This window comes from Falco peregrinus, chromosome 2 (assembly GCF_023634155.1).
Source record: "Falco peregrinus isolate bFalPer1 chromosome 2, bFalPer1.pri, whole genome shotgun sequence".
Classification (NCBI taxonomy): Eukaryota; Metazoa; Chordata; class Aves; order Falconiformes; family Falconidae; genus Falco; species Falco peregrinus.
The window spans coordinates 108,042,412-108,061,069 of NC_073722.1; the positions used below are offsets into that span (position 1 = coordinate 108,042,412).

Sequence of the window (18,658 nt, forward strand, 5' to 3'; positions counted from 1 at the left end):
CACTAAAATCCTATCTCAGAAGCATTTTCTGTTGTGTTTCTGTTCATATTAAAATCACGTAAACAACATATTGTTACGTTGAAGTGCACACTAGAAACTGTAGAAATCTTTGGTATTACCAGTGGTGACCCAAGCTCTGAATTATAGTGGTTATGGGTGGCCATTACATTTTTCCTGTTCAAATATGTTATGTAGTGCAAAGGTTTTTGGGTTTATTTCCTTTTGTGAACCTGGACAAAGGGAAGAGCTTAACTTCAAAACAGGACTAGAATCATGTCTGAATTAGAAAGTTTTTCTGGGTTTGACAGCAGGGTTTCAGTTATGGGTAACGCAGATGTCCTCCCTCGGTTAACCATGTTTGGGGCAAGCTTACCTATAGCAGTACAGAGAGGGTTGATTTAATACCTTCTGATACTGATGGCTGGCCTTTCTTCTGTAACTCTTGAATGTGTCTTAATCTTCACCACTAACTGCTCCCTCTTGACCAACATGATGCAGGATGAAGCCCCGGTCTGTGTGGCCTTGTGCTCTCTGGTGAGTTCCTGCACACTGGAAGTTGAGGTGTGTGGTCCTATCTTCCACCTGCTTTTCCATGTATGTCATTCCATTGGCTCTGGTCTTTAATCCTTCACTGAGCTGAAGCTAACCTATGGAAAAATGCAAGTTTTGTGTCATCTTGGTGATCTGAAGTGGCCTCGGTGCACAGTTAGGTGCTGCTAGAGAAGCCCAAGGGACTCGGCTGCTGCACTATGACAGCCAGCAATTAGATCCGTTTGTGCTGCCATGGAACCACAGCTCGTTCAAAGAGAAGTGTTTGGACACAGCCATGGTTGGTGGCATTTTTTCCTGAACTTGTAGTAGTTAGGTTTCAGGATTCTTTGCTTTTATTGTTCTTTAATGTGCTGAGGAGTTGCTCATCATACATTGACTTATATGTGGAGGAGAGGCTAGAAAAAAATCCAATGGATAAAGGGTCAGAAAACCACTAATCCCCTCATGAGAAGTTCCAGAGGGAGCTCAGTTGTGCAGAGCTGGGAAGCAGAGTCCTTCCTGTGAAAGTAGAACTTAAAATATAAAAACAATCAGAGGTGAAGTGCAAAGTGTCTGAGGGGGGAAAGCGTGCTCAAAGTGGGAGGAGAGGATGGCAAGCTGTTTAAAAGCGCAGTTGGCTTTCAGACACTGTATTCCCTCCGCCTTGTCTAAGTGCTCATTTACAGTACAAAACTTGGAGGAAGAAATACTTTCTGAAGGCCCTTAGAAACACAGTGGACGTCAGACACCACAACGGGTGCTCCAAACCCGGTTTCCTAAAGCAGTTTTTGAACAAGTGTTTGGTGATCGTTGGAATGGCGGTATTTTTTTAATTACCAAAGGGAAGCAATTGAGAACTTTTAATGCTTTGTCAGAAATCAGTGCATTGTTGCTCTTTGACAAATATTTTTGTAGTGTTTTTTACATCCTGCTAAATCTTGGTTTCTTTGCCAGAAGAAAAAGCAAGGTAGCCACTGTAAACATACCATGAAATTGCCAAAACAGTAATAAGTTTTGTCTAAGCAGAAAAGTTTCTCCAATTTAATCGGAGCTTGCTGGGCCTGGATGTGCAGAGTTATGCACCTACAGTGTAGCTTAGAGACGAGGGGTACGGTGAGGACAATCCCAACATGAGTTACAGTGATGATGGCTTCTTAATAGGAGTGGACAGTAGCTAATAGTTCTGCCTTTTGTATTGCTTGGCTAGAAACGGGTTTGATTTTTCTCTAGGGGTCAGGATGGGGTGACAGCATGAGATTTACATATTGAATATTGTCCTTAGAATGAAAAAGGCTAGAAATGTTTTGTTTTGGGGAAAGCTTAGATCCTGAGGAAAGAAGTAAAAATCACAGAACTCTAAAACTGGCAGGCTCTGCAGTTTTCTGTGCCTGTGATCTTCCACTGACCCTTATTACACTCCTGGCTACAGCCATGCAAATATTTTCTTTAGAGTGAGATGTAATTTTATAAAAACAGTTTTCTCCTACGCTCATCAAATGTAGCGTGTTTACAGGGCAGCCTTCGATCAGAATGTGGGTGAGTGGTGCCTGTGAATTTAGTTGGAGGCTTTTGTTGCGTGTCAGTTATGTCAAGCCATATTTGAAAAATAAATTTTGATTGTAATGTTAATCTCAGAGATTCTTGCTTATGGCTTGTAGACCCAAAACCAATGTGTGTTATACCTGAATTCCTAAAGCGCGGATAAAGTTGCTTTCAGCCTTTCACTTAGTTCAGCTAAACTTCAAAAACATTTTTTCTTCCCTTTAGTCTGCTGCCATTCACTGAGCATCAGTAGGCACAGTTTTTGAGGGGTTAGGTCCTTTAGGATCAGTCCCGCTCTTGGCATTGCTGGTTCAGCTTCAGTTCATTCTGGTCTGGCTGATTTTTAACCTGTGGAAAGCTTTGGGATCCAGGAGCATGGGAAAGTGGAATATGCGAATGCAAGTATGTTGAAAGGGTAGGGAACATTTCTTGTAACAGTTTTTGGCTTGTTCCTCGCCCATGTGTTCAGTGTGTTTTCCAAGCATCCAGCAATCCTTCCTCTTCCCTGACATACCACTACTCAAAGTCAATAACAGACCCATGAGCCTGTTCCCAGATAATTGTTGTACTGGGATTTCTTGGAAAGAATCGCATGTGGTATTGCACATGTTTGTTAACTTTTTGCCTCCCTCCCCCTTCTTAGTATGCAATTCTTATTTCCCGCCTCAGTCCCCTTTTAATTGGTGACTGGCACTCCCTCCCCCAGCCAAGGAGATGAGAGGAGAGGTTATTTTTGCTAACACTGTTTCTCAAATAGGCCACGGGTATACAGTAAGTAGCGCAGTAACTTTCTCCATCAGTTATTAAGATTTCTCAAGCTGTGTCCCGGTGGCAGTGCAACATGTTTCTTCCTTAGTTCTGGCTTGCAGTTGTCACCAGCATTAGCTCCTCCCAGTTCCCACTTCCTTGTAACCCAATCTGAATAAAGATCATGGGATTTGAATGTGCCTTGCTTTGCTGCTGCTCTGAATGTTTGGGTTGTCCCTGTGTTCTTCGTAAAGTGTACACGGTGATCTTGGCTTTCTGGCTTTGCCTGTCCCAAAGAGCAGTTGACAGTTGTTAAAATCAGTTCTGGGCCAGCCGTGATTCGATGCGATTAAACTGTGTTAAATGTGTTCCAGAACTGTTTCTTGGCCTAGATAGCAAACTAGTTAAAGTTTGCTTTTGAAATCTATTTATGTATGATTTGGCCCTGTACCCCTAGGTAAGCTGTCTGCCTCTTCAAGGGTCAAATGGAGCACAGGATCTATGCACAGCACATGGTCTTCTGCCTTTAAATCCACTGCCCTCCCACATCTTGAGCTTTTTTATTACTCTCTGCACATCGAAGTCTTGTCTTGAGAGTTATGTACTGGACTAACTGGAGTAATGTGGTTTCACCACCATAAAGACTAACTGTGTTGCAGTGATATGATTTTCCCTGGCATCAGCTGAGCTGCTACAAACCCCACTTTATACTTGTTCACTACATACCAGTATGCAGGCAGGCTCCTAGTTTGAGGTTTTTATGGAGGTTTGCCACTTTAATTAAAAAAGAGGGCAACCTAGGCCTTGACGAAATTTCATGCTGGCTTCTAGAAGTGCGTATCAAAGTTGGGAAGGAAATAATGATACGTTTCAGAGGCAGTGCCTCGCTAAGAATGCCAAGCTCCATTTTTATTATAGGTTAATTGCCATATAGGCAAACCCTGAACTCTTACCTGGGTTTTTGGCATAATTTTCCTTCTTCCCTTTCCACGCAAAACCCCCTCTAACCCATGCTTTGAAGTATTTAAAACTAGGTTAGTCTCTGGCTGGGGGTGTGTGGTAGAACCTCCTGTTAATTCTTGCTGGGACCTGCCCGTTTTGCAGCAAGAATGCAGGCGAACCCATCTGAATGCTGATCATCTGTCCTTCGCGGAGGATGGAATATTAGTTTTTCCTTCATTTGACACAATACATGGGCAAAGGAATCCTAGAGCATCTCCATTCCAAAAGCCACTTCAGGTGCCCAGAGCCATACAAGGAGTGCGTGCCAGTGGAGAGGGCTTCCTAAGGATGCTTGGTCTGAATTTAGTTGATTGTATGACAGTCACTGGAGATATTTCCTTCTCCCGGTCTCAGAAGATGTTGTTGTGAGCTGCTAGCTCAGAAGTTGACCACATTCTTGCCAGATCAACCTACACAGAAGTCCTGAACTGACCAGAGTCTTCAGAATTTCAGTCTGTTGCTGACTGGGAAGGCAGAGCGCAGGGCTGCAAACACTAAGATAACCTGTACTTAAGAAGAGGTCAATATGCATGCTTTTTATCCAAAATAAAATGTTACGGAAGAAGCAAGTTCCCATCATCACCATTAGCTTTGATTTTGTTGCAATACTGATGTTTTAAATCTGTTTGCAAAAGCAAGACTGGGCAAAAGATTTGTTCCTGATTTGACAATAACAAGCAGAGTGCTTTGGATACTAGACTAACATGAAAATAGTTTACTTATAAAGAATGTGATTTACCTTCACTAGCTCATAATTTGTCACAAAAACATAAAGAACTTTTACATAATTATTTGCTGGTTCATTGAAAAAGATTTGCTGTGCCATTTTTGATGGACGCTATTTTTTAAAGTATTTCGGAAAAGTCCCTACATTTTCCAAAACATTTTAGTGGTAGGTGCTTTTTGTTAAAATCACCCTATGTCTTGGATATATGAATTCGCACATTATTTTAAGTATCTTATATTTTCCCCTATGGCAGGAAATGGTAATTGTGGGCGACTGTGCAGGCAGGCCATCACGCAGGGCTCTGGAGTCTTTCCACAGTGGCTGGTCCAGCCCTGGGATGTACAATCATTGTTTGAATAGTCTTCCTATTGTGCTCTCTGGTATTGAAAATTAATTACTGTAGTGACTATAAATTGGTATAATCACTATACTTCTTGTAGGTATTACAAATATTTTTATGTTTAAATAGAAACAGTGATCATTAATATTAATATGATGAGAAATGAAATACTAATACACAAATAGAAATTTAAGTAAGCTATAACACAGAAAGATTATCTTACACATGTGATGTTTTTACACCTTTCTCTGAGTTGGCAGAATAATAATAGTAATTTTGAGTTCTGAATTTCATCCATAAATGTCAAGGTATTTTAAAAGGATGATGAATGCGTATTTATTTTTCACATTTATAAAGCAGGGATACTGAAGTACAGGTGGAAGAGTAAGTGATTTGCCCAGCATAGCTGGTGACAGAGGTAGAAAACTTTGTCTCCTCGGTCCCCAATTAACATCTGACCAGCAGGACTGCAGTGCCTTCTAGGTTGTAAAGTAGAAGCAGAAGTGTATGCAATACTGCACTGTCTGTGGGATGCGGTGGAGCAGCACAGACCTCAAAGTTCAGGAGCAGCACTGTCCCAGATCTCTTCCCGAAAGTCGCGCTGGCCTAGTGATAATGCAGGCAATTGGGTTTTTTTTCTTATCATAATGGCAATTTGATGCCGTTCATGAACGAGCTGGCTAGATCTTGAAGTTTGTAATATGTTACTGTGATGTGATTTGTTGCTGATTTTTATTTTCATTTTTAAATAAATCTGAGAGAGGCCTTTAATGTATTGTAGATCAGTCACTGAACTTGATGAACAGCAATCTAAATTTTTCATTTTGGGAATCAGTCACATGCAGGGATAACTGGGGACTGCTCACCTAAGTAAAAAAATATTCTTGAGCATATATAATTGCAAGACTTGGGGATTGTCTGGACATCTTTATGGAGATCTGTGGAGGCAGAGTGCATTGTTTTATCTTGTTTGTGCAGTCCCTACTGCAGCTGAATCTCACATCTTCTTAAGGGTCTAGTTATTGTGTAATGCAAATGCATACTGCTGTTTTCTTTAAAAAGCTGAAAGTGTTCTCACCTGATGCACTAGGAAGGAAGAAGGGCTTTGAGCCTCTGTAACCTGTCAGGAATCTGTAAGCATTGCCAAGCGAGCCATTGCTTGGCTCATCACAAGTAACTTTCATCTGTTCTAGATTCTACTTTGTCTCTGCAGAGAGGTTTATAGTGTTGGTATTCATTTAAAGCGTATCTATGTAGTAAAATTGCTGGGGCTTACCGGGAAATAATAAAACTAAGGATTTTGTTGCTTCAGTCTTCTTATTTTTAAACTGAATAATCCAAAAAGCATAAAAATCCTGAAATTTGAGAACCTTTGTGGAAGTGCTAAATATTTTGGGACCTTGGTTTTCTGAGGGGTTTTTGTTCCATGTTGCCGCAGCCATGGAGTATGAAATTTAGCAAGTTTTCTTCGAGATCTGCTTTTAGCTTTGGAACTAACACTACCAGTGCTGGTTTGAAATACTTCATACCTGTTTTTCATGTGCATTGCAAAATCTACCTACCTATTTACATAGGTGTTGGGGAAATAAGGATGATACGGACTAGCATGAGTGGTATGGAGCAGCATGAGTGGAAGGAGAGTATGGTGTGAGTTGTGATTCTACTTGTCTGCTTATTTTCTGGTTTGGAGGCATCGAGCACCTGCTGATTTAGGGGTTTTCTGTGTGTGATTTCATGCCTGTGATTAGCATTTCTAATGACATGACACATACAGTCTCACCACTAAAATACGTTCTGTAAATATGTAAACAGAAAATTACAGAGATGGTCATTGTCCGTCTGTCCTGACTAGTCTCCAGAGTTAACCCAACAGGATTCAGCATGCTTCATTGGGCCCATCTGATATAACAGATCTCAGACTTCAAACCTATGAGTAAAATTCCTTCTCTGAGTGGAGTTACCACCTCCTTATGATGCTTCCTTAATGGCAGTTGCTTGTCTCATTTTCTTTCTTTTAATCACTGAGGCAGGAGATTGAGACACGTAGATAGTGTGTTCCAGTGTCTTAGCATTTCACTGTTCAAAGTCTTAAAGACAAACTCTTTAGTAAACTTCAGCTGCTTCACAGAAATCTGTAATTGCATTTTATCTGAAATCACCCATTTGTAATGCCAGAATTTCTCAGAGTGGATGATGAATAGTAATACAGGACCTGTAAATTCTGGGGAGGTGGGAGAGATCCTGTACAATGGCATCTGTTAAAATTTTTTTCTGGACAAAATCTGAGAACGATACCTGGTTAGTTGATCTTATTGCTGGGGCATTGTCCCTAAGTTAATAGCAAGGCTATGTTTTATTTTCTGCGTTGAGAAATTATTAGTATTCTGTCTGAGTTGAGCAGGCTGCTAATACCAGTTAGCTTGTGCATGAGGTGGAGATGGCAGTTGCCTAAATTTCGTATTTAATTACCAAAAAAATCACAGCAAAGAGCTATTGAATGATGTGTCACCATTCTGCTGTTCGGGAACTATCAGTGGAACCATGTGACCACTGGGTATTTAGTATCTTCTCCTTCTGTAATTCTCCTTTTTTTTTTCTTTGCTGTTTTTTGTTGCTGTTTAAGTCTTAAATTGTTAGGAGCAAGGAAAATGGTTGTGTACCATCTAGTTCAGTGTCTTGAATCTCCAGGAAGCATGCTGGAGATATATTTCCAAGATTTTGTAGGTATTTCTCACTTAAAACCTGTTGTTTCTGAGCTTGCCAGTCATGTTAATGTGTTGAGTTCAGGTATTACATTAAAGATAAATCTCCCTGTGACATGGAGCAGTCAGTGCACGTGTTCTAGCATGGGCATCTCCTGAGTTTTAATAAATACAGACAAGGTTATCACTGCAAGAGGTGTGGTTTTTTTTCCCTCTGCAGGTGCTACCTTCTGCATGCATACACATCTAGCAGTTCCTCTGTCTCTGGTGTAGCATGCGTACTTGCTCTGCAGGAAAGATGCTTCTTAGAATCCTTAACTCATATGGAAGAAATAACTTTATAAAGCCTTTAAGTAAGAGCAGTTTCCAATTTACAGTGATTTAAACATGCTATGCTTTGCTTTTTTTCATCGTGGTAAAAGCCACTTGCCTGTTTAACTCGAAACCTGTAATAAAACAGGCATAAACAAGCATAAAACAATGTAGCATGCAAGGTACGTTCTATAGGTGAACAGTAACTAACCACCTCTTAACTTGGTTCTGCCTGGCCTGGAAAGCATGGAGGCTGTCGCCTTTCCCATTTGGGTGGGCTGCTTTCATGGGCCAGGGGGTCTGCAGGGAATAACCCTTTACCCCTGGACACACTGAAGTTTTGAATTGTCCAGAAGGGAAGAAAGAGCAAGCAGCGGAGCGTTGTTCCAAGCTGTTTGAGGGAGAGCTGCTTCCCTCCTGTTTGGGTTTTGCTTTTTTTGTAGGTGTGATGTCATCATTCTGCGAGGTCTGCGCCGCTGCGTCCTCCAGGAAAACAAAACAGAGGGACGAGACCTGAATGTCAAATACAAAAAACAAGCGGATCTGATTCTTCCTCTCCTCCCTCCCCTTTTTTCTTTGAAAGGAGCTTTCAAGCTGACTTTATACAACAGGAATTAGCTTTGTAGAAAAAAGGGAGCAGAAGCACAGTTCCTTCTTTTCAGTTCTTACTATCAAGTTCTCAAAAATAACTTCTGCCTGCCTGGCTGGCAGATGTGATGTATATTACGTGCTAGATGCAAATATACGGGCATTTTATAAATACCTAAGTCCTGCTTGCTTCAGGGATCTTTTCCCTTTTAATGTAACCTTTCTCTGTTTTTACTGTTTTGGAGATCCCTAAATAAGCACTGCACAGAGACTCCTTGTCATGTTTGTGCTGGTTTCTACCAGGGAACTGTCCCATACACTTGAGATGTTTATACAAATATCATGGTAGTACTAACAGCGGCCTTCCACCAAGATTGCTGTTGGGCTGTGGCCAGGGTCAGGGGAGCAGCCAAAACCAACTGCAGAGCTGATAGAACCAGGCTGATTTTTGTTCAGGCCTGTGAAATTTAACATAAGAGCGTATCCGAGTTCTTCCTTCTTTACGGGAGCCCTTTTGTGGCCTAGCAGCAGCTGGCTTTCATGTGGCTTGTTAGCTATCCTGAGCAGCACGCTTCGTTTAAATGTGGATAGGGTTTTTTTCTTTTTTCAGGCTGGAGCTCTGGATACTCTCTCATTCAACATGACTTTGCAAAATAATCTGCAGAGAGGCATTTTCAGGTGTTGGGAGGCTGTCGGCTCCGAGTTTGGTTGTGAGAGGACAGGCTGGTGGTCTCTGAGAAGCTGTCCAGATGTAGTAAGAACTCTGGGCAGTGAGCAACACTGGTGCTGATATTCTTTGCCCCGTTGTGTTCAGGAACCTTAATTACTTCTTGGTTGCTCTTTATAGCTTGTGTACAAAAAGTAAATACTGTTTTCTGGCATGGCGTGCTGAGTTCTCAGTAGCTCCCTGTCCAGCTGGGCGGCATGGGTGATCTGCATGCATGATGAAGGAGCAGTTCTCACTGTTTGCTGGTTGGTTGTTAGGGGTGTATCTGCCCAAGGTATCAGGAGGTTGTCCTACTTTCCCAGCTCAAAAATCCAGGATCCTTAGAATTTGTAAAATGGACACCTGACTTTCCCTTTGTTTATTAGCCAACAAGAGCAGTCAGCAAATAGATCTTTTAATAAAGGAAATGTTGCTTGAAACTTTACTGGTTTTTTTCCCCTCTTATTTGTCTGTTCCTACTGACAAACAAAAGGCATAATCCGTTATTCCAAACTGCTGAAAAAGAGGCTTCAAATTGCCAGGTATGAAATTATGCTGCTTGTTCAGTTACCAGTAGGAAACGGCATGTGAGATGTTTCAAAACCTACAAAGGAGAAAGTTCTTTGTACGTGTGAATTTAGTATTCACAAAAGGTGTCAGATTGACAGCCTTGGAGATTGTGGAGATGGGAATTTTATTTGTCCCTAGAGTAGGTGCAGTGCAGACTGCAATAGTGCAGAAATTTCCTGTATTACTCTACTGTTACACCCTACTAGTGCCCTTCACAGGCAGACTCTAGGGGTGAGGAGCTCCTGCTTTCCCTGTGCCCCTTCCAATAGTTGGCTGCCAAAAGGATGTGAGGGTGTTTTTTTTCTCCTGTTATGATGTGGGTGCTTGTCTCCTGCAATCTAAACAGACGTGAAAGGGATTTGATAACATCTGCCTCTAAACAGCCACTGGAGCAGAGACAGCCTTCAGCCCCCATGCTCTCTGGTTGTGTGCAGGCTGGGAGTCTCGAGGTGAAAGATGTTGGCGGTTATGATTCTGTTATTCACAGACTTAGCCATTCTTCTGCAAAGGTTTAACGCTGTCTTGTGGTAAATGTAAGTTATATTGAGATTCAAGATTATAAAATCAGGTAAATTAATATTTCTCCTTATTTTAATAGACTGGGCACTGGGTGAAACTTGAAAAAGAAACACTGACCCCATGTAGTTAATAGTTGGCGTAAGAAATGGGATGTCAGACCTTTCTGTTCTTGCTGTGAACTTGTGTGGTCTCAGACAAGTCAACTTTTAGTCACATAGTTTACATGTTTGTAAGGTAAGACTGTTTACTGCAACTCTGCTAAGTACTCAGCAAATATCATGTGCTTTTTAAGCCTTGGTAATGAAAGTATAGGTCAGATGTGACATTGTGAGTTTTGGCAGTTGAATAATATCCTTTTAGGAGAAAGTAGTGAAAATAGGGGGTGGGGGCCAGGGAGAGGTGGGGGAGATGGAGCGACCCATAGTCACCAGAGCTCTGGTCTTTCCACACTCTTCCAGATCCAGTATAAGGCCTGAGAAATGCCAAAGAACCTGTGAATGGAGACATCATAGGTGTGGTCTTCTCCATCCTGTTGAGCTGACACAGTTGGCCCATGTCAGTCATGCAGAGCAGTCATCCTCTCTCTGCAGGCTGTGAAACCATGGCTCTGAGCTGCAATCTGCTTTCCTCAAACTGTACGGACAATACACTTGAATGCCACAGACTGGTAATATTTCAGCTTCAGAATGAATGGTCTTTATTCCAGACAGATGATTTTATTTTACTTTTCACCAGCAATTAAATACCATCAGCCCTGGTACAAACCATCACTTCCATCCCAAAAGGAACAGCTCTTTGTTAAAGCTTCTGCTGTTCACCAGGACAAAATTTCTAGTACAGTTTCTCAGTATAAAGTATCTGTGGCATGATGAAATCTAAAGATGTGTAGCTGTCATTAAGCTGAATTTTAGGTAACAACTGATTGTCTTCTCATGTGCTCTTTTACTTTTTAAATTCCATGAGTTTTCTTAAATTTTAAGTGAAAAGTGATGCAAATTTTTCTGCCTCAGAGTTAAGGTCTAGTTCACTGCAGCCATAGCTGTGTATAAGGTAGATGCTTCAATACTGTAAGGAGGAGGATTATTTTAGGGGAAACTGGACAGATATGGTGGCAGTATTGAAATTCTAATGCAGCCAATTTGTTTTGTCTAAAAATGCTTGATAAACTCTCCAGGGAAATAGGAGGATGTCTGGGCGGCATCATGTAAGAAAAGTGCAGTGTTTTGTGCAAGTTATCCATTTACTAAAATGAAAATGGAGAAAGAATACCAAGCCCTGTTTTTGGGGAAAAAAAAACCAACAACCCAACACCAAAACAAACCAGCAGGTGATTTATTTTTGAAAATTTCTAATGTCCCACTGGCAAGGTCTGTTCGACTGCTCTCTTGGGGCTGTTTTTGTGACTGTCCTTGTCCCCTGGCACTGCGCTACTTCCTTATCTTGATAGAGCCAGACCCCTATGTCGCATACTTGCAACCATTTTAAGGAAGCCCTTTAGACCCATACAGCTTGATCCTGCTCTGGCTGTGCCATGTGGTTGTTGCTCTGGGTAGTAACTTCTATCATCTCCAGTTACCAGCCTCTGAGTAGCATGGCTTAGCTTCGACCAAATCACTGATAGCCTTCGGGTCACAGGCTCCTCAGAACAGCCTCTGCTGCCATCCAGCAAGGTGCAGGCTAAGACAAAGGCCTTAGAGCTCAATCCCTGCCAGCAGTGAATGCTTAAGGAGAAGTGTAAGATTATTTTAATTGGCTTTTTCTTTGCAATGCTGTGCCTTTCCTGTGTCTCTCAAAGATCAGATCAGTGTTGGAAAAGTCACCTGTTGGCAGCTCCCTGCCTCAGCTCATGTGAAAGCTGTGGCCAGAGTCCTTGAAAAAAGCAGGACAACCTTGTTTTCAGAAAACCCAAGTGTGAAAGCAGGTTCTACCATATCTCAATTAACCTTTTATTTAAAGGCACAGAAAATAGTTTTGTCCATCAACTGAAGCAATCAAATTATTGTTCACCTCAACTAAAGGGTAGGAGGGGAAATGGTTGCTGATTGTTTCTTTTTCATTCATTTGCTTTTGTGAATGATTGCTGAGAACAGCTGGATTAAGCAGCTTTGTGTGTGAGCACACAAAGAACTTGTGAAATATAAAGGTGTTTGGATCTGCTATTGGAGTAGAGCAACTTCCGATTACAGTTTTATGTCCAATTTAGGATAGATGTGTTCCTACTTGAGCTGAATTGCCTTTTCAGCCTTAAAATTCTTTAGTGCTTATTAGGTACATTCAAGCGATTTAAGCACTTTCCTCCTCTCTTCAGGCCAGAAGAAAGTGCTGTATTTCTTGCCTGGGAGCTGGAGAAGTGGTGTACAGGAGAAAAAACTTCTTAAATACTCCCAGTAAGAGTCAGCCTGGGTAGAATGGACCTTGGGCATTAAAACCTGCTTTGTGGCCCTGGTTTCTGAATTGTTGTTCCAAGTATTTGCTTCAGGTGCAGATGCTGACCTACCTCTTTCATCCCTTGTATTCAGGACAATTAGCAATACTGCCAAAACCAGAAAAGAGCCAGATAATTTTTTTAGAGCAGGTTTTTGGAGAAAAGATGTAGTCATTTACCTTCTGTGTGTGCAGAATGATGTATCTACTTAACCTGTCTTTCTAGTGGAGAGGCAGGCAAGCAGCAGGATGCCTAAGTCTGTGATTTGATGGACCTTTTAGTAAACCTTCTCTAAGGAGAGGTCTGCTGAATTTACTGGTTATGTTCTACTGCAGTGGATTCCACTTTTCACTTCTGATTGCAGTTGCTGTGCACTAGTGATTGCAGATGCTGTTGTTAGAGAAAACGTAGCACTTGAGCATTCCATGAATATAGGCAAGTAAAGGTTAATTTGTTTTATACAAGTTCCATCAAGATGGAGACTCTCTTTGTATTTGCAAAACACCTCCTAGAACAGGGGCTCATTCCTTGGTGGGACCTACTGTTACAGCGATTGTACAATGGTAGTAAGAGGGTAAACCAGCACTCTGCATTGCTGCGGCGTTTTGCAGCTCCTGGTGCTGAGCAGGCAGTTATCCTCAGAGAGCAGCTGAAGATGCTCCAGCCCTGGGCTATGGGAGATCAGAAGGACTTTTCCCTGCAAGAGAGAGGCTCCTCTTGTTTCCAGTTCCTAGACTGTTGGGAATCTCTGTCCTGTGTTCAGTGAATCATTCCTGGAGAGCACCCAGGCAGTGTGGAGGAGGAAAATGCCTGGTGTGAATGCAGAAGGTATAAAAGTCAGATGAGAGAGAAGAGATAAGAATACGCCAGGACAGAAGTATAGGGAAACTGGGGCTGCAGAGGGATCAGAGAGGAAGGAGCTACAGCGCATGGAGAAATGGAGCTGGAGGTTTTTAGGAGAGGTGACTTGGGAGCCTGGGAGATGGAAAGGGAGGCAGCGAGCAAAGATGGGTGGCAAGGGAGATGGCAGTCTGAATTCTGACACTTTCTAATTTTGGAGTGCTTGCCTTTGTAAACTTAATAATTTTGTTCTAATACACTAGATACAAAAATTACATTTTCTGTTCTGAGGAATTTGGTTACTATGGTAATGGGTATATAAGTACATAGGAGATAAGATGTCAGCAAACGGAACAGCTGTAATGTAGCACACTAACCTGTGACTGCCGGTGTTTGGGAGGCAGGCCGCTACAAATTTCTCCTGCTTCAGTCTCGTATCTCACTGCTGGGATGTCTGTTTCTGTGTGAAGGTGACGTCAGAGCCTCTACAATAAATCTTTCGGGTTTATGGAATTTCAGCAGACGTGCCCAAACTTTCTGGGTAAACAGACCACGTACCTCCCTTCTGTGCCAGGACAGGGAGGTCTATGTGTTCCCACCCAGCTGCTGGCAGTGCAGGACTGGTGCACTTGTGCTGACCAGCTGGACCGTGAGCATGTGGGATGGGAGCAGGCTGCTACTGCCTGCCCTCTGCTCTGGCACCCTCCTTCCCCCTTGCTCAGAGGCCAGGGCTGGCTGAGCCAAGGGTGGGTGACTTGTTCCCAGGTCACACCACCGGTTTCCCCCTGCACGCTGTTTGTGCCCATCTAGATGTCTAGATGGGGTAGCGCAGCTGGTACCTATTTCATACGTCTTTGCCAGAAGCCATTGCTTTCATTACAGCAGCTTGGTGATGCCAGAGCAGTTTTGGGGAAGGTGATGGGGAGCAGGAGCATACTGGGGTCAGGCAGGAATGTGGGGCAGCCATCGGCATAGGTGTGGGAAGGATGATTGTTCGTGCATGCTTATCCCTTTGCTTCCCCCATCTGCAACAAGGATATGTTTTGTGTGCCCAGCCATGCCTTCTGATTTAAAAACTACCTGTACAGTTTTTCCCGTGCTTGGGGACAGGTGGGTTCTGAGGGTGACTGTCCTCAGCAGGAGAGGGTTGCTGGAGAGTTGATGGAGCAAGACAGTGGCCAGGCTGGAGGAGCACTGCAAGTACAGTTCCCCTCATGTAGATGAATGTCAGTACAGCACAGGACACAGCATCATGCTGGAGGTTTCTTAAAGCCAAGGATGGTGTGTGATGGTTTAGGGACTGGTACGGGAAGGTGAGTTAGTGCTGTTGAAGGAGGAAGTGTGGGCTGGAGGGAAACTGCTGATAGTTTTCAAAGAGCAGTCTTCAGACAGTTTTAAATGGCATTTTGGTCTTGATGGACGCATGAAAGGACTGCTTTAATAAAATTTGCTGGAGCAAAGTTGAGAGGCATCATCAGTCCAGAGGGGAGGACGGGAGTCTCACTCAGCAGGACTGAATGAGATGGAGGATTTGCAATAATAGAGACATAAACAGGACAGGACAAAGTGCATGGTCATGCAGTAACAACGAATGTACAATAATATATTTATATAATATATGTAAAAATATATGAAATATAAAAATGTTGCTTTTCAGTTAGAAATGGAAAGATGCAAAAGACTCAAGTATAACCATTGGTACCATGGTGATGTTAAAATTTTAATGCTGGTGTGTCCAGGAATTAAGCAGATATGGAGAATTCTGGTCAGGGATGTTAAAAAACAGAAAAGTGCCTTAGTTTGGGACAGATGTGAGGAAGGGCTGTTAGGATGGTCTGGGAAATCTGTTCTTTCTCCTGCGTCATAAAGGGAGGCAAAACTGGCTTGCTTTTTTTTCAGCTAACAGGCTAAAGGGATGTGTATTATGTTTCTGTACTTGTGCTTATCATTCAGTATTGAAAAGGGAAGAAAATTGTTTAAGCTTTAAGGACAGTGTGGGAAAAAGAAAGTCAGGAGTGACCAACCTAACAGAGCACACAGAAAGAGGCATTAACATTATGGCAAGAGTATTTGTAATCTGAAGAATAATAAATACAAACTGTAAATCAGTCTTAAGTTCTTAATCTTAAATTGGTTCCTAATCAAAATAGGAGTGGGGTTCTGGAGCAGCCATGTAATCAGAGTAGTGGCTTTGAGAAGTTCTCAGGAGTTGGTTATTATTTGATAATTGGATTCTATTATATAGTTGCCTACAGTAGCAGGAATAGGACTCAATAGGACCTTCAGTTCTATGATCTTAACTATCCAATTGAGACATGTTCTGTATCTGATCCACTCTACCTAAATTGTTTTGTATATTAATTAAAATAATCATTTTACCCATAAAAGCAGATAAAAATCATCAAATTAAAAGGGTATGCTTGTTATCTTAATACATACTGAAAGGTATTTTTTGTTCTAAGTGAAAGGCATAAAGAGAAGTAATCTAGACCTTGCAGAACCCATTAGAGAAGCATTTCTTCAAGTAGGTAAAATAGTGAAAAAGGTGTTTTTCGATTTGTTGTTTGCTTTTGGTTGTTTGACTCATCCATTTGCTGTGTTCTGTTTTAAAAAATCGTTCTTCTCAGTCATGTGGAGACAGGAAAAATAAATACTCAACTTAAGCTGGAGTAAAACTGGATGACAAATTGCCATGACTTTGAGGAATTCCAGCAGAAAAGGAGGAGCTCACGGGCTCTAGAAATGTGTGAAATAATTGCTCAGTAAAGGTACTCCATTTATGGGTACAGATAATCTGGTACAACAGATTTAACAGTTGTAGAGGGTTTTAAACTCTTTTGATGCTGAAGTATGTTTGAACCCCTTTTTGAACCTGTTTTCAGTTACAGACTTCCATAAGCAGCTGTATACCCTTGCGTACTGCTAACAACTTTTTGTGTGCTCTGTTAGGTTGGTCACTCCTAAAGAACAGAATAATCTTTCACTGGTGATCTGTTCTGAAATGGCATTTCTGCATTTGCCTGGTGAGGAAGGTCTGTCACATACATGCTCATTATTTCTGTGCAGCATTTCAATAAACCTTTTTTCTGTTTATGATGGTAGTCATATATTTTATAAACTTCTGTGTTAAACAAAATTGACCTTTTCCATAACAAGGTGTGTTTTGATGATGCTTGTTTGACCCTAGAACAATAGCAATATAAAAATTGTCATCCGGATTCTGACACATTGCCTGTCTGGTCCTATCTGCAGTTTCTAGCAGTTGATAACAACTGGATGCTTCAGAAGAGGTGCCAGGAGCATTCAGGGATACCTTAGCTAACCTATCTGTGTGGATGTTCTTACTCGTGTAAATGTCTAGTTTAAAAAGCAATGTTTATATCTCTTGGGTTCTGTACCCTGCAGTAATTTCTGCAGGTTAATTTTGCTCTTTATAGCTTGATTGGTTGAATTCCTTCACTGTTATGCTGCTCTTAAATTTTCTGGACTCTCTCCTTGTTCTTGAAATCTGAGCACTTGACATGGCCTTCTTATATATGATTTTTAACTCTTACAGCTTTTCTCTTCAAGCTTAGTCTGTCATCTTGGACATTTACTATTTCCTATTTTTGAGACCTTTTTGTATTGTACTTTTACTTCATTGCTAGATGTGAGTGAAGAATAATAGCTAGGAGCAGACCATGGTAGAGACTACCTTAATGTATTGTCAGAAATTCTATCTTACTTTCCTAATTGATTCTTTGTGGTTGGTTTTTTTTTTTTGTTTTGGCTTAAAAAGTGTGACATTGTCTTTGCATGATTTTCCAGTTATTTTCTTTGAGCTGTCTGCATAAGGCTCAGCTCCTGAGTTTAGTTGAAGACTAGGTATGTGCTTGACGGTTCTTTACTTTTTGACATTTCACCTCCTGCCTTGTTGCTCATTCATGTCATTTTTTAAGGTTGCTGGCTACTTTCTGGTACTGCCAACTGCCCTAAATAAAACTTGTCGTGTGCCTTGCCCTCCTGTTCCAGATCTTAAATGCAAATACTATGCAGGATCTGCACAGTATCTGTGGTCACACTAGTGGCAAGGGTCTTTTCCCTTGCCCAAAATGTGTAATTATATACCTGACCTCTTGCTTTTTTCAGTTTTGTATCAGTTCAGAGGTAATGCTTCTGTTCTCCACCTATGACTAATTAATACTCACCATAATTTTGTATCAAGACTTTGCCCACTTCTTTTTGAATATTCTTTTGAGTTGTTCTGTTATCTTAATGACATATAGTCTAGTGCATAAATGTTTGGCTTATTAGTTCATAGTGTATCACGGTCACCAAGTGATTAGCATGCTACTTCCACTAATTATTAGTTCAGTTGATTCTTCTGTTCAGTTTGGTTGCAGCTATTGTGGAGAGCGTCTCTGGATCGGCGGCTGTTGGAAGGGGACAGCAGTTGTGACAAAAGTATACGTCACTCTGGAGCTTCATCAGACTTTTAGGGCAGCTCCATAGGTCAGTAATGTTTAATTTACAAGTTTATTGAAGGACCAGCTTTCTTCATGCGTGGTCTGTGGCAGCACCATACCTTATACATAGTCATCTTTGTGCGGATAATTTACCATCTTTCCCTGTACCCTCATTCTCCTGTGTGGCTTTTTTGCAGCCCAGTAGTGGATCAGGCTGGGCAACCATCTGAGGCTTCTCGCTGTCACAGTTTGGTCTTTTAAGACTATTCCCACAGAGTCTTCCAGTTTTCTCCTGGATTTTTTCTGGTTTTATTTGACTTTATTTTCTACCTTAGGTCCTTCCTACAGGCTTCAGTTTCACCAGGTTTATACCGCTCAAATAAGAGTGACCTGTGGGCTGGGGTGGTTGGACATAGCCTCTGGCTGGGTGGGCATCCATCCCAGCGTTCTTCTGCACTCCAGTGAATTTAATTGCAAATCCAATTTAAACATTTTCTTTTGGTTTTGTTTTGTTTTGTTTTTTTTACTTACTGGTCAGAAAGACTTTGAATTACTTCCTTGCAGGCCTCCTTTCTAAAACTGCGTGTGATACTGCTACTTTTTAATTACTTCTTTTCTCAAGGGTAATTATCTATATTGTAAGCTTTAGTAGCTTATTTCTG

At 41.6% G+C, this 18,658-nt stretch overlaps 1 protein-coding gene across 3 annotated transcripts in view; it reads left to right on the plus strand.

Annotated features, from left to right (window-relative positions):
• TAOK1 (TAO kinase 1) overlaps positions 1–18,658 on the plus strand; it is a 75,281-nt gene that overhangs the window by 3,308 nt on the left and 53,315 nt on the right. The window contains exon 2 of one of the 3 annotated variants that reach the window (XM_055794342.1): positions 10,745–10,953. The exons of the other annotated variants lie outside the window; for them this stretch is intronic. The gene's annotated coding sequence lies outside the window, so the exon portion shown is untranslated. The remainder of the gene's footprint in view (positions 1–10,744; positions 10,954–18,658) is intronic. 3 annotated transcript variants of the gene reach the window in all.